This window comes from Arachis stenosperma, chromosome 6 (genome assembly GCF_014773155.1).
Source record: "Arachis stenosperma cultivar V10309 chromosome 6, arast.V10309.gnm1.PFL2, whole genome shotgun sequence".
NCBI classification, from domain to species: Eukaryota; Viridiplantae; Streptophyta; class Magnoliopsida; order Fabales; family Fabaceae; genus Arachis; species Arachis stenosperma.
In genome coordinates, this window is record NC_080382.1 from 69,184,040 (window position 1) to 69,194,773 (window position 10,734).

A 10,734-nucleotide genomic window follows, 5' to 3' on the forward strand; every position below is an offset into this window, starting at 1 on the left:
ACATCATACCCTCGCCTGGAGCTAGTGAAACCACATCACTGCGTCTACCCAGGGAGCTCAAATTATCTCATTCAAGAACAGCCCTCAATATCCACCGACACCAGCATGAGGGGCCTCTCAGTTGTACAAATACAAGCAATATAGGCAAGTAATACACAAATAAGGTACAAGTAGAACGAGTAGCACATAATCAGGTAACGTAGCATATATGATGTAGAAATCCAAAACAAATAGGCAAACCCAAACAATTCAAACATATGCAAATGATGTATGCCTGCCCTATGGCTGATGATATCATCTGTCGGTTATATAGCCAACCCGACATGTCCTGGTAGCTAACATTGGACAGAAACACCCCTTGCGGAGCAAGTAGGTTTGAGCTACAATCCCCTTGCTACTACCCGCTCAACCCAGAGCCAGTGGAACAACCACTACTGCGGCTACTACCCAGGCGGGTGTTTAAAAGCTCAACCTGGAGCGAGTGGATTCACCACTACTGCCGCTACTACCCAGACGTCACAATCTCTGACCTGGAGCAAGTGGGATGAACCATAACCCTTGCTACTGCCCAGGATCTCAAAACATACATTCGTTCAGTTTAAAAGCAATCATCATTGTTATCAAATCTCAAACATTAACCTGGAGCAAGCGGGATGAACCACCACCCTTACTACTACCCAGGTATCACAAATACATTCATTCAAAACTCCATAATTAAACTCATTTATCATAAACATCCTTTCCCGTCTCATACACGGAGCAAGTGGACAACGCCACTGCCTACTACCCAGGGTCACACATCATATTTCAATAATTGCCATTATTATCCATTTAACACATTCGTTCATTAATCATATATGCATTTATACTCAGCCATAATCAATAATGGCTTTGCCATAACCCGGCAATAACTCAGCCATCCGGCTCATGGTTCAATCAAGAACCAGCCATTTATCAATAAATATAGCCCTTCGGCTCATGGCATACACGGTACTTCTATCGTCATCCTCCATATCTCATATAATCATCTTTGATCATCATTGATCACAATTTTTCCCCTTGCTTCATTCGTAAGTTACCACATCCCCTAGCTCCTTCCTCTTTGCTAGGCATATCATAAAGATTTAATACATAAGAGGTGAGATCGGAGGCTTAGAAGTATGAGATTTGGCTTTTAAAACTCAAAAATCAACTTTGGCATGAAAACAGGGCCACGCGCACGCGTACACCATGCGCACGCGTGGATGGCCAAAAAACCCATCGGCACGTACGCGTCATTCATGCGGACGCACAGATTGAAAGATAAACAATGACGCGCACACGTCAGCCACGCGTACGCGTGGGTGCTCTTGCGCCCCATGCACAAAACTGGCACAATTCTGGCACAACTCTCGGGAAAATAGATGGGCATTGGGTGCAGCGCATCGGCGCGCACGCGTGGATGGCGCCTTCCAGAAGAACGGCGCGTACGCGCCAAGTGCGCCTACGCGCAAGGGGTTACTCTACTTAAAATATTTCTAAGTTAAAAGCTGTAGAATTCACAGATTCAACCCCCAATCTTCCGACAGACATAACTATCTAATTTTAAATCGTTTTTCACCCGTTCTTCGAACGGCATGGATATCCCGGATCCAATTTTGCTTCTAAACAAGTTTGGCACAAAACAGAAATCCGCAGTCCAAGTTATGTCCCGTCAAAACATGCCCAAAAACCATGTTTTCACACAAAACCACAAAGTGCCATTTTCAAAACAAGCTATTTTCAACTCTTTTCAAAATCAACCAAAACATGCCAATTTCAATACTTTTTGAAATAAATCAAAATATACCAAAATCAACATCAAGCCTCCTCAACTCATACATTAACACCTTACCACAATTCACAAAACCGCCATATAACCATTTTTACCCATTTCAAATAAATGGCTAAATTACAAACACATTAACATGTTATACATCCTTCCTCATCCCAATTTCCAACAATACTATTTCCAATCAACCATCATTATACATAATCAATATCATACTCACTATCACGTGGTTTCACCCCCAAATCAACCTTAATCATTCCTCAAGCATATATCACAACATACATATCTCTCATGCATCATCATGCCATCAAGGCATCAATAATCATAATCACATATATGACTACATAATATATCTCAACCAAAATCAAGCATGCCTCATCTACATAATTTCACCCAAAATTACCAAATTCCACACTTCAACTCCTCAAACCTTATTATTCAATAACCAACCCAATCATCATATATTCATTATCTGAAATTCATCCAATCACTTGTGTCATCATACAATGCACACATCAACTTACCTTACTTATCTCTATCTGGCCTCCGGCCCAAAATTCACGGCCTCCGGCCTAATTTCATAATTTAAATACATAAACCACAAATCATTACTCATTACCCAATGCATCAAATTCTCAATACACCAAGTATACAAGGCCACACAATTCTCAACCCAATCATTAATTCACATTACATACCAACTATGCATATTAGCACCAACCATTTACACAATCCAAACTTAATCCTAGGGGCATCTAGCTTAGGAATTCTCATCACACCACACGGTACTTAAATGAAACTTAAACCGTACCTCTTGTAGTCAAACCAATTGAGCCTCTTCTTTGGAAGTCTTCACCAACCTTAGCTCCAAGCCTCACCAAAGCTCCTCAAGCAATACCAATCTCCCAATTGTGCACCAACATTACCAAATACACTAACATAACCAATATTACATACATACATCAATCTAGGGCTCATAAAAATGATAAATCACAAGGGTTTGAGCACTTCTTACCTCAGCTTATATGAAGTAGGGATAGAACCCACTTGGAATCCATGTTGGAGTATCCCTAAACACCCAAAAATCACAAGATTTCAACACTAACTATCCAAAAACGTGTAACAGTGGAGAATTTCGAAAACTGGGCAGAGATGAATGGAATACTCACCACAAAACTTAGATAGAATTGTAGAGGATGAGAAGATCGACGTGTGGCCGCAAACGGCTCGTCAATCGGAGCTCCGTAGCTCATGTTATGGTGGTTTGAAGATCAAAGAGAGTTAGGTTTTCTCTCTTCTCTTCTCTCTTCTCTTCTCTCTTCTCAATTCAGCGCCCCAACCCTTCCTTTTAGGGTAAAAATGAGCTGAAATGCTCATAACTAATATTTATATATGTTGGGTCTTGGGCCCACTTAGGCCCGGTTCACTTATTTTGTCCGTTGGCCCAATTTTTGGGATAAAACCCTTTAAGATTAGCGCTCTAAATCGCACTTTAAATATTTCTACCTTCCCTAATTATAATTCCTTATTTCTTAATCTTATTTACTCATAATCAATATTCTCAGCTGCAGTACTAGACAGGTATTAGCCGGTACTGCCGGTCAAAATTCTACTGCGCGCTTTTACGCAGAAAACTATGTTTTCCGACTCGGAAAAATTCACTGAATCCAAATATCATATTTAAATCATCAAATTCCAATTGCCAAATCTTCCAACCATATTCGCTCCTACTTAACTTATTATTTAATTAATTTCGGTTAGACCGGGTATTACATTCCATAAAAAGATACCTCAAGCAAGTTCAAAAATAATTTTTAAATCTAATCAATGGAATGCCCAAAAAGGAAATTTCTTGAAAATTTTTTGTTGTTTTACCAACTTCTTCAATCTAACATGAAACATGCAAGCATATACTACCACAATTCTATAAGCATTAAAGAAATATATACAAACAAACCAAACCAAACAAAATGCAAACAAGAACAAAAATTGCGAAAATTGAAGAAAAAAGAACAAAAAAGAATGTTGCAAAGTGTCCAAGAAAAGAAATTTTACCCCCTTGAAGTTAGCGATCCTTCCCCACACTTAAATAATGCACGGTCCTCTGTGCATACACATGATCCAGGGGATGAAGGGCTTTGAGGCTCCACCTTCAGCTGGTGGGCTCCGAGGGGCTCCGGTTGCTTTGTAGACAAAGAAACAACAATTGAGGAAAGGTAAGACGTGTGTGGTATGATAAAAAGGCAATGTATATATTCTGAATGTGCGCACAATTTAGAACACATACAACACATTGATTGGGTAAAAGCAGAAACCACATAATCAAAATAAAATAGCATGTTCCTCAATCAAGTAGCCCTAGGTTACAAGTAATAAATAAGCAGAGCTTAAGGCACAAAGAACCTAGGTAACCACAACTAAAGTGAATTGAGTATATAAGAAATTGGTTATTGAAGTCGTGCAAGTGAAAGCGCATGGTGAATAGAAAATGGCACAATCAACAACAACCAATTCAATGATGAAAAGAGACTACTTATTCACCCTTAGGAATTAGGAAATAACCACATGTATAAGGTGCTTGTTACAAAAAGTGACAAGTCTTGATGAGAATCAAGTCAAGTCAACTCAAAAAAATGCAAAGCATTAACAAGGAACAAATACCTTGTTATTTGATTATATTCGCTTAAGAACCATGATGACTAAGTAGCTCAACTCAATTCACTAAAGTAAAAGTGCACAATTCATAATGCCAAACAAGGATGAAGTCTAATGCATATGGTAGCTACATCATATGAATCAAACTCACAATTCAAAGAGGAAATCAAACAAAGTCTTAAGGCTCAGTACACATACAAATCAAACTTGAAACTAAAGTCAAGCAAGAAGCAACCCAAAAATTGAGTAGGCAACGTTAGTAGCCACGTTAAGACTACTAACGTTGGAATTAACGTGGGTATATAAGGGTGGAACGTTAGTGGAAAAAGTGAATGCCACTAACATTTTCGCACCCAAAATGTTACTCAACGTTAATCTCATTAAATGCCCAAGCCTAATTCATATTTGATGCACGGAAAATTCGTCTCTCAACAAATTTCCCTTCAGCAAGTATACCGAATTGTCGTCAAATAATAACTCTCAAAAGAGTGAGGTCAAATCCCATAGAGATTAACAGATTAAACAATCAATGGTTAATTGATTATCCTAGTTAGACAAATCATATTGGAGTGATAAGTAACAAGGAAATGTAAATGGCATAAAAGTAAAGAAAGCAATAAAGTGCAGAAAAGTAAAATGGCAAGAAAAGTAAATGTAAGAACTAAAAATAAAATGAACATTGGGATCAAGAGATATTGCAATCCTCCGGATCAAGTTCATTCTCATCTTCTTCCTCAATCAATGCATTCATTGATCTCCTTGGCAATCTTAAGTGATTGGATCCCAATTCCTTGGAATTCAATCTCTCAAATCTTGATCAATAGCCAATTCCTTGGTCAATTGCTCATGAGAAGAGATGAAGTATGGTCACTGATTATACCACATGTATTCCCAAATCAAGTGTTGGTAGGATTATAGTCACATATCCATCCAAACCCAATTTGGTCCAGCATGAGAAAGCATTTCTAGCATGATCTCTTCATTCCTCTTCCAACGTTTAGAAGAGATCCAAGTATGAATAGCTTCTTTTCCAAGATAACTACCCAATTAGATAAAGATTGAAAGCTCTCTAGTAAAATCAAGAGAAAAGATAGAAGAAGAAGAATGAAAACTAATATTGCTCCATTGTATCACAATAGAGCTCTCTAACCCAATGAAAAGAGTTAGTTGGTTATTGCTCTACCAAAATAGAAAAGAAGAAAGTGCAGAAAAGTAAAGATGAAGATTAAAACTAACATTGAAACTTCCAAATTCATAAATGAAAAGTACAAAGAAAAGAAAGAGAAGGAAAAGTGTGTGAGGGGAGGGAATCCGAAGACCCCTCTTCCATCCCCGAATTCCAGAATGCTTGAATGTACAAACTAAGGCCTTTATATAGGCTCTCCTAAATTACAAAATGAAATTAAATGCAAATTACAATTAAATGAAAATTCCTATTCTAGATGCTTCTTGTGGCCTTGATTGATTGACACTTGTGGGCTTGCTTCCTTGAGGTTGGGTGGTCCTTAAAAGAGAAGTGGTCAAATTGAGGCCCATGGTGAAAATCATTAGTGCCACCGTTAGCCACACTAACGCTACATGTGTGGCGTTAGTGCTGAAGTTAGTGTGGCTAACGTCACACTTGCTACCCAGTTGGTGTTTTTAAGGCTTAAAAGGTGCCTCTTGTTTGTGCTCCAATTTCATGCCCATTATAGAGTATTATATATTGTTGGAAAGCACTGAATGTCAGCTTTCTAACGCAACTAGAATCACCTCAATTGGATCTCTAAAAATCACGTTATGCTCCTTTGAAGTGGACAGGGTCGCTGGCATAGTCGCTAGCGTTAATGGAAAACGTGAGTCCCGATAACGCTAGCGACCAGGGGCTTAATATTTCCAGGTTCTGGAGCTTAAAATCAATGTCCACTCCATACTATTATATATTTTTGGAAAGCTCTGGATGTCTACTTTCCAACTCTTTTGGAAGCGCATCATTTGGAGCTCTACAACTCGAGTTACACTTCTTGGAAGGTGAAGAGGTCAGTTGGCCTTACTACAGGTTGATACCATGTTCATCTTTGCACTTTCGGGGCAGGTTTTCTCACTTAAATTTAGTGTCAACCATGTAGTGCCATATATGCTTGGAAAGCTCTGGAATCCTACTTTCCAATGCCACTGAAATCACCTCATTTGGAGCTTTGTGGCTCAGGTTATGCGTGTTTGAAGAAGGCATGGTCAGGCTGCCAGGTGGGACTTTTGCCCACGTTAACTACCACGTTAATTTAGTTAACGTAGAAGTTAACGTGGGACTTTTTTTGACTCGCCAACGTTAGTGGCACTCACTTTTTTCATTAACGTTGGCATCTCCTTTTCCTTCCACGTTAACTACCACGTTAACTTAGTTAACGTGGCTGTTAACGTGGGTCTTTTTGCTTCGCGAATGTTAGTGGCACTCACTTTTTCCACTAACGTTGGCATATACCCCTTTCACAAGCGTTATTGGGACTCACCTTTTTCCATTAACGTTGCTTGGTGCCTTTTGTCCCTACGTTAGAGTTCACATTAGTGTAGCTAACGTGACTCTTAACGTGGGTCTTCCTTGCTAACGTTCCATGCTCTCCTTCTTCAAAGTTAATGCCACTAACTTTTCTCACTAACGTTGGGGCTTTCCATCCTTCCACGTTAGTGCCCATGTTAGTGTAACTAACGTAGCCACTAATGTGGCTCTTCTCTTCTTCTTTTGGCCTGAAATCAATCAAATAAAGTGCATCAAAGTCTTGCTCTTAATTATGGGATCATGCATCATCCAATTTATCATTCAATTTATGTATAATTCTCATGAAATCATTCAAAATTCACAATGTTTGCTTGAATCATGGTATGATTGCATTTTCACCCAAATACTTGCTTATTTCCTAAGAAAATACATGAAACCATCCTAAAGCATACAAAAAATGGCTAGTAAAACTAGCCAAGATGCCCTGGCATCACAACACCAAATTTAAATCTTGCTTGTCCCCAAGCAAGAAAAGAACTATGCACAAAGAATTTTCTTAATTGGAATGTATTGAAGAATTGCTTATGATGCCTTAGTGGGTGAAGTGAATAAGTGACAGTGGGGTGAACTCTAATTTGTATGCTTATGCAAGGATTCCAGTGCTCATTAGTCCTCACATTTTGGAAGTCTTAGATCTTAGGACTTTCATTCAAATGATATTATGGAAGTCTCTTTATAGATTATCACCTTGAAGCAGCACTTATTTTCTAGCATTTTTCTTTCTTTTTGGGATTTGGCCTCGACTCTAGGTGTCATGTATCAAAGCGGCTTTTTAAGATAAGCTTTCAATCAATACTCCCAAACCAGTTGGTCTAAGGTATTAGGTGTTGAAGCACCCCTTAGGATTTACTTGCTCAAGCCTCTTTCATTGATACAAATCTACCACAAACATTTAACTAGGACAATAACTCTTTGAGTTCTTGTTTCTTTCTTTTTTTTTCCTAGTAATTGATGCTCAGAGCCTTGGGCTTGTTCTTTGTTTTTCTTTTTCTTTTGTTTTCTTTTGCTACTACTTCTTGGATCAATAGATGTTTGAGAAATTCCATAACACTTCTCTAAACTTCATTTCCTGTATATGAGCCCCCATACAAGTTTTCACAAACATGCAACCTCAATACACAATCATACAATCAGAACCTCCACTCCTCTTAATCTTTTGCTTGCCCCATGATTTATAAAATTCTTCAACATTTTCCTTTCAAAAGAATGATTTCTTTGTTACATTCTTAAAGATATTGGGTACAAGTAAAACTCAAGATGATAATCATGATATCATAGCAACATGTCACAAATCAAATATCAAATTATGCTAATTCACAAGGAGTAACCACACATGCATACAAAGAAAATAGAAGATAATCATGCAATTTAAAGTGCTGGAAATAAGTAAGAGGAGAAAGGAACTTTACCACCTTGTAGTTTATCTTCATTATTGTTGCCCTTTTTCTCCTATTCTTTCCCTTCCCACACCAACCTTAGAATACTTGCTTATACTCAAGCAATAATTAAAACAGTGGTAATGGGGTCTATGATGGATCATGAATGTCTTAGAATGAAGTGTGAGTATGCATGTGTTTCAGCAAGCAAGATTAAGGATACAATAAAGGCACAAGAGATACAATCAGAGACATTTTGATTACATTAATAAATGGTGTGCTTGGTACTTTGCATGAAAGATGAGTGGCACACCAAACTTAGTGTGACACTCTCAATTTAGAATGTTGCAAGTACCTAGTGAAGATTGAAAATCAAATTGTTGCATGGCAACACCAAACTTAGAATGCAATCATATGCCCAATTATTGAAAGTAAACTAAGCAAAGCAAGGAAATGTTACCTACGGTTGGGTTGCCTCCCAACAAGTGCTCTTTTAATGTCATTAGCTTGACATGTTGTTCATGACTTTCTTCCTCTTCTTCCAGTTTGTTAAGAGGAATGACCTCAAGAGGAAAGAGGAGCCAGTTAATGCCCCTTGCTTAGAGTGCCTCTCCCCAGCAAGCTTTCTTTTGTTGTTAGCTTGAGTAAACTTGCTTGTTGGGGTAGGGGTGGGATGGCTTTTGGTTGACCTTTTCTTCTTCATGGATATTGTCCTTCTTTTCTTGGTCACCATCCTCTTTTTAGTGCTCATGTTGATTGCCTTCACCACCTTGATTTCAAGACTTGGGTGTTGTATGATGGTTGGAGCATCCTCTTCATCAAGTGCTTCTTGAATTGGTGGTTCAATGAACTCACCCTCTATGCAACTCTCTGTTTCATTGGAGTAGTGTGGACTCCCTTGATTGACTTCCTCCCTTGTTCTTGACCGTTGATTGCACTCCTCTGTTTTTGGAGAGAGTGAAGTGGTCTCTCTTTGTGATTTCAGCTCTTTAATGAATTGTTCTTCAGAATAGAGTTGTGCATTCTGTCTCAATTTTTCTTCATGGTCCCTTTCTGCTATTTTCTCCTCTTCGATTGTCTTCATTGTTTTTTCAAGGAGGAGTTATATCCTAGTGAGTATATCTTCTTCTCTACTTCATTTGAGTTCTTCAAGGATGAGTTCCATCCTAGCAAGTCTATCTAAAGGAGATTTGGTAGGTTGTAATGGTTGGTTGGGGTTGGCTTGCGAATGGAAATGGTTGTTTTGTAGTTGTGTGTTCTAAAAGTGGTATGAGTCTTGTGGGTAGTGGATTGAGTTTTGTGGATGATGAAATGAATTGTATAGATTTGGGATAGACTTTTGTGCTGAGGCATACTCAAATGATGAAGAATTTAGGCATGTAAAACTTGGAGGTGAGGTTGTATAATTGAGAGGTGATGGCTCTTGATGAATGGGGTATGAATGAGTGAAATTTCTTTGGTTCTGATCTCCCCAAGCATAGCTTGAGTAGTGCTCAAAGTCATCAAAATATGAACCATTTTGTGGCTCTGGAAAGTACCCCATTTCATGTTTTTGATACTCCCACCCACCATGAGCATAGTAAAGTGGATCATTCTGTGGTGGTGTAGAGTTTCCCATGAAATTTGATTGACTACCATATGATGGATGCTTCTTTCTTTCCTGCAAAAAGCTTTGTCTCAAACAATAATCACCAAAAGAAATTGGAATCTCCATTGTCACAGATGAGGAAATTTCCAGTGAGGCAATATCACAAACAGTTGGTTAGCAAAAGAAAATAAAGAAACAAAAGAAAACAAAGACAAAAGAAAAGTATCTAATCTAGTAAATCAATCAACCGGCAGTTTGTTAATCACAAGTAATCCCCGGCAACGGCGCCATAAACTTGATGCACGGAAAATTCGTCTCTCATCAAATTTTCCTTCGGCAAGAATACCGAATTGTCATCAAGTGATAACTCACAAAAGAGTGAGGTCGAATCCCACAGAGATTAACGAATTAAGCAATCAATGGTTAATTGATTATCCTAGTTAGACGAATCATATTGGAGTGATAAGTAACAAGGAAATGTAAATGGCATAAAAGTAAAGAAAGCAATAAAGTGCAGAAAAGTAAAATGGCAAGAAAAGTAAATGTAAGAACTAAAAATAAAATGAACATTGGGATCAAGAGATATTGCAATCCTCCGGATCAAGTTCATTCTCATCTTCTTCCTCAATCAATGCATTCATTGATCTCCTTGGCAATCTTAAGTGATTGGATCCCAATTCCTTGGAATTCAATCTCTAAAATCTTGATCAATAGCCAATTCCTTGGTCAATTGCTCATGAGAAGAGATGAAGTATGGTCACTGATTATA